The following is a 5,865-nucleotide window of genomic DNA, read 5'->3' as shown; positions in this document are numbered from 1 at the left end:
TCTTCTTACTCGAGATGTCTTTGACTATTTGGGGGTATTTTTGATTCCCCATGAATTTTAGGACTTTTTTTTCTATTTCTCTAAAAACTGTCTTTGGATTCTGATAGAGATTATATTGAATCTGTAGACCACTTTGTGTAGTATAGATATTTTAACAATATTAATTCTTCCAATCCATGAAAACAGGATGTCTTCCCATTTAAGTCTTCAATTTTGTTCCTCAACAATTTATAGTTTTCAGTGTACGAGTCTTTAACTTTCTAATTAGGCTTATTCTTAAGTGTTTTATCTGTTTTTTTTTTTTTTTTGGTGCTATTGTAAATGTTATTGCTTTCTTAATTTCATTTTTGGAACTATCTCTGTTTGCAGATTTGATGATCTTATATGTAGAAAACTCTGAAGACTCCACAAAGCAACTATTAGAACTAATTAAGGAATTCAGTAAAGTTGCAGGATATGAAATCAACTTACAAAAATCAGTTGCACTTCTGTATAGCAACAATGATATATCTAATTTCAGTCCTTTAAGTTGTGTTCAGGCTTACCTTATGATCCCACATATGGTAAATTTTGGTAAACGTTTATTCTTTCTCAATTTCAGTGCTCAAAAATGTTGATTATATCATTTTTGTTTCTCATGATGGCTAGGACTTCTATATTATTTCACTTTTGTCTACCGATTTAATCTTTTAATTTATTATTATTATTATTTTCAGAGTCTTGCTCTGTCACCAGGCTGGAGTGCAATGGCACAATCTTGGCTCACTGCAACCTCCACCTCCCGGGTTCAAGCGATTCTCCTGCCTCAGTCTCCCGAGTAGCTGGGACTACAGGCACAAGCTACCACACCCAGGTAATTTTTGTAGTTTTAGTAGAAACAGGGTTTCACCATGTTGGCCAGGATGGTCTCGATTTCTTGACCTCGTGATCCACCCGCCTTGGCCTCCCAAAGTGCTGGGATTACAAGCGTGAGCCACCGTGCCTGGCCCAATTTTATTTTTTATTAGCTATCACCCATTATGAAAGTAGTTTTCTGTATTTCTTTCAGTTCTCCCAGAATTTTGCATATTTTTAAAGCAAATTTAAAGATCCTTACACATTTAGAATTGTTTTATTTTCTAAGTGGATTGATCTTTTCATGATTTTGTGGTATTCCATTTTATGTCTAATAATGCTTCTTGCCTTAAGGTCTACTTTACTATTAGTAGAGCTATACCAGCTTTCTTTTAGTTAATGTTTACATAATATTTTTGTTCCATTATTTTACTTGTTTTCAGCTTTTATTTTGGATTCAGCGGGTACATGTACAGGTTTGTTACATGGATATAGTGTATGATGCTGAGGTTTCGGGTATAGATGATCCTGTTAACTAGGTAGTGAGCATAGTACTCAATCGTTAGTTTTTCAGCCCACTACCCCCTCCCTCCTTCTCCCATCTTGTAGTCCTCAATGTCTATTGTTCCCGTCTTCATGTCCATATTTACTCAATGTTTAGTTCCCACATATAAATGAGAACATGCAGTATGGCTTTCTGTTTCTGCATTAATTCGCTTAGGATAATGACCTCCAGCTCCATCTATGTTGCTGCAAAGGACATGATTTATTTATTTTTTTAGGCTGTGTAGTATTAATATTTCATCTTGTATATGTACCAAATTTTCTTTATCCAATCGACTGTTGATGGGCACCTAGGTTGATTTCATGTCTTTGCTAACGTGAATAGTGCTGTGATGAACATATGAGTGCAAGTGTCTTATCGGTAGAATAAATTATTTTCCTTTGGGTATATACCCAGTAATGGAATTGCTGGGTTGAATGGTAGTTTTAAGTTCTTTGAGAAATTGCCAAACTACTATCCACAGTGGCCAAACTAATTTCCATTCCCACCAACAGTATGTAAGTGGTCCTTTTCCTCCACAGCCTTGCCAACATCTGTTTTTTTGTTTTGTTTTGTTTTTGTTTTTGTTTTTCTAATCACCATTCTGACTGGTGTGAGATGGTAACTCATTGTGATTTTGATTTGAATTTATCTGATGATTAGTGGTGATTAGTATTTTTTCATGTTTGTTGGATGCATGTATATCTTCTTTTGAGACGTGTCTGTTCATGTCCTTTGTCTATTTTTTAATTGAATTATTTGGGTTTTTTTTTTTTTGCTTGTTGATTTAAGTTACTTGTAGATTCTGGATATTAGACCTTGGTCAGATGCATAGTTTGTGAATATTTTATCCCATTCTATATGTTGTCCGTTCACTCTGTTATAGTTACTTCTGCTGTGCAGAAGCTCCTTAGTTTAATTAGGTCCAATCTGTCAATTCCTGGTTTTGTTGCAGTTGCTTCTGGGGACTTAGCCATAATTCTTTGCTAAAGCTGATGTCAAGAAGGTTATTTCCTAGGTTTTCTTTCAGGATTTTCATAGTTTGAAGTCCTAATTTAAATTTTTGGTCTATCTTGAGTTAATTTTTGTACATGGTGAAAGGTAGGGGGTCCAGTTTCATTCTTCTGCATATGGCTAGCCAGTTATCCCAGAAGCATTTATTGATAGGGAGTCCTTTCCCTATTGCTTATTTTTGTCCACTTTGTCAAAAGTTGATCAGATGGCTGTAGTTGTGCAGATTTCTTTCTGGATTCTCTATTCCATTCTATTGCTCTATCTGTTTGTTTTTGTGCTAGTATCATGCCGTTTCAGTTACTATAGTCTTACAGCGCTTATAGAATAGTTTGAAGTTGGTTACCATGATGCCTCCAGCTTTGTTCTTTTTGCTTTAGGACCGCTTTGGCTATTCAGGCTCTTTTTTGGTTTCATATGATTTTTAGAATAGTTTTTTTTCTCTTTCTGTGAAAAACGACATTGGTAATTTTGACAAGAATAGTACTGAATCTGTAAATTGCTTTGGGAAGTATGGCCAGTTTAATGATATTGATTTGTCCTATCCATGAACATGTTCCATATTTTGTAAGCAACATTTTAAAAAATCCATATTGTCAAACTTTGTCTTTTAATTAGAGCATTGGTCCATTTACACTTAATGTAATTGTTCAATTACTATCTTATTTTCTATTATTTCCATGTGTTTGTGTTCCTTTTTCTATCCTTTTTAACCTTAATTCAGAATGAAACAATTAATTATTCTCTATATTTTTATCTATTAGTTTTTTATGTATACATTATTTTACTATCATTTCACTGGTGTCTTTAAGGTCATGGTTCTCAAAATGTGGTCCAGGGGCTTCTAGGGATGCCCAAGAGTCCTTCAGGAGTCTGAGATAACAACTATTTTTATTAATAATGTTAATATATTTTGCTCTTCCTCCCCTTTTCTTTCATGACTATATAATGGAATGCTCTAGAGCCTCCACTGGGTGTGATATCACAACAGATTGAATACAATAGCAGATATGAGGATAAAACCGTTTTCTACTAAGCCAGATATTTAAACAATTTTCAGAAACATAAAAACAACACTATTACTGTCACTAGATTTTTTTGTTTTGAATAATAGTTATTTTTCATATAATTTATATAATTTGTGTAATAGGCTTATTGGTTTACTGCTTTTGTACTCTTTTTTTGTTTGTTTATTTATTTATTTTTAGAGCTGGGTTCTTGCTCTATTTCTGGGCTGAAGTACAGTGGTGTGATCATAGCTGACTGCAGCCTCGAACTCCTGGGCTCGTTATTCTCCTGCTTCAACCTCCTGAGTATCTGGGACTACAGACATGCACCACCACATCTAACATGCTGTTATTTCCAAATGAATAAATTAATAAATGCTTTTTAAAATTTATCAGTTTTAATTTCTAATATGACAAATATTAACAAATGCAACTCACAAAACAAAAGTTCATTGGAGTCCTCAATAATTTTTAAGAGTGGAAAAAGGTCCTGAGACTACAATGAGAATCACAGCCCTAGAATCACTTGCCTCCTTGATTTCATGAAGTTTAATATAAATTAGTAGTTTAACTTCTTCCTTGATAATGTTATGACCTAATAGTAGTTTATGTCCATTTCTGTTTCAGTCCTTTGTATTGTTGTTATGCATTTTAATTCTACCTATTTTTTTTAACCACACAAGACTTTATTATTAACTTTTTGTACAGTCAATATTAACTTATATTTACTAAGATATTAATCTTTCCATTGTTCTTCATCCTTTCCTGAATTTATATGTTTTGGTGAGTAATGCTTTCTCTGCTACCTGATTGAGTTCTGGACATTATGTTTGAGAAACTACTGGGCATTGTACATTAAAAATTATAGCAATTCTGGATGATATTATTCTCCTATAGAGTGGATTCATTCTGGCCTCTGGTGGGCAGTCTGTTTAAGAACAGAGTGCCTTGATCCAATCTGGGACTAAGCTGAGTTTTGCTTGGGTTGCAAGATTTTTCCTTTTTTTCTTTTGGAGTTTCAATCTAAATTTTGTGTTAGGCCTGGGGTATAGCTTGTTAGGGATCTCAACTAAGAGCAGCTGTGTTTACTACAACCTCTCCTGTTTTGTGGAAACTCAGAACTAAGAAACTGCTTGAAAACTTGGCTCTACTGTTCAGTAGCTTTCTACTTAGCTTATTACTTAGGCTGTTGCTTCACACAACAGATGAATTCAGCAAACGTTCATGGTGGAAAATAGCAGAATGTCCAGCTCACTTTACTTTCTCTCTTCTCTCTGGGCTGAGATGTTGGTCATTAAAGTTCTGGTTCTCTTAACAGCCTCAAACTCCATTTATTTACTTATCTATTTGGTCCAATTATTATTTTTTGAATTTTACTTTAAGTTCTGGGATACATGTGCAGAATGTGAAGGTTTGTTACATAGGTATAAGTGTGCCATGGTGGTTTGCTGCACCTATCAACCCATCACCTAGGTTTTAAGCCCCACATGCATTAGCTATTTATCCTGAAGCTGTCCCTCCCATCCACCCCATCCCCCGACAGGCCCTGGTGTGTGTTGCTCCCCTCCCTGTGTCCATGTGTTCTCATCGTTCAGCTCTCACTTATGAGCGAGAAGATGTGGTGTTTGTTTTTCTGTTCCTGTGTTAGTTTGCTGAGGATGATGGCTTCCAGCTTCATCCATGTCCCTGCAAAGGACATGATCTCATTCTTTTGTATGGCTGCATAGTATTCCATGGTGTATATGTACCATATTTTCTGTATCCACTCTATCATTGATGGGTATTTGGGTTGGTTCCATGTCTTTGCTATTGTAAATAGTGCTGCAATAAACATACGTGTGCGTGTATCTTTATAGTAGAATGATTTATATTCCCTTGGATATATACCCAGTAATGGGATTGCTGAGTCAAATGGTATTTCTAGTTCCAGGTCCCTGAAGAATTGCCACACTGTCTTTCACAATGATTGAACTAATTTATATTTCTACCAACAGTGTAAAAATGTTCCTATTTCTCCAAAGCCTTGCCAGCATTTGTTGTTTCTTGACTTTTAGTAATCGTCATTCTGACTAGTGTGAGACAGTATCTCACTGAAAAATATGGAACGCTCACAAATTTGCTTGTCATCCTTGTGCAGGGGACATTTTAATCTTCTCTGTATCATTCCAATTTCAGTATATGTACAGCCAAAGTGAGCACAAACTCCATTTATTTTTCTTCTAGTCTTGTGTTTGCCAAAAACTCTGTTGCTTCTCTCCCTCCTATCCAGAGCCCTCTGCCTCACTTGCCAGTCTCTCTCTCTATATCATAAGAGGTAAATGTCCCAGAGGGAAAAGCCACTTGTAGCCCATTAGTGTATCTCTCTGTGCCTCTATTTTCTGAGGTTTTGGTCCCTCAACTTCTAGTTGTCTTGGCAATTTTCAAATGCCCTCTAATTGTCCCCTGTGCATACATAAACCTATAACAAGA

At 35.4% G+C, this 5,865-nt stretch overlaps 1 non-coding gene across 1 annotated transcript; it reads right to left on the bottom strand.

Moving 5' to 3' along the window:
- Positions 1–5,489: 5,489 nt before the first annotated feature.
- Positions 5,490–5,593, bottom strand: LOC117078596. The gene has a single exon (XR_004435045.1). It is a non-coding gene; the product is annotated as a U6 spliceosomal RNA (small nuclear RNA).
- Between the last annotated feature and the right edge of the window lie 272 nt (positions 5,594–5,865).

Source organism: Trachypithecus francoisi, unplaced genomic scaffold (genome assembly GCF_009764315.1).
Source record: "Trachypithecus francoisi isolate TF-2019V2 unplaced genomic scaffold, Tfra_2.0 Lachesis_group6, whole genome shotgun sequence".
Classification (NCBI taxonomy): domain Eukaryota; kingdom Metazoa; phylum Chordata; class Mammalia; order Primates; family Cercopithecidae; genus Trachypithecus; species Trachypithecus francoisi.
This window is presented reverse-complemented; position numbering and strand designations above follow the sequence as displayed.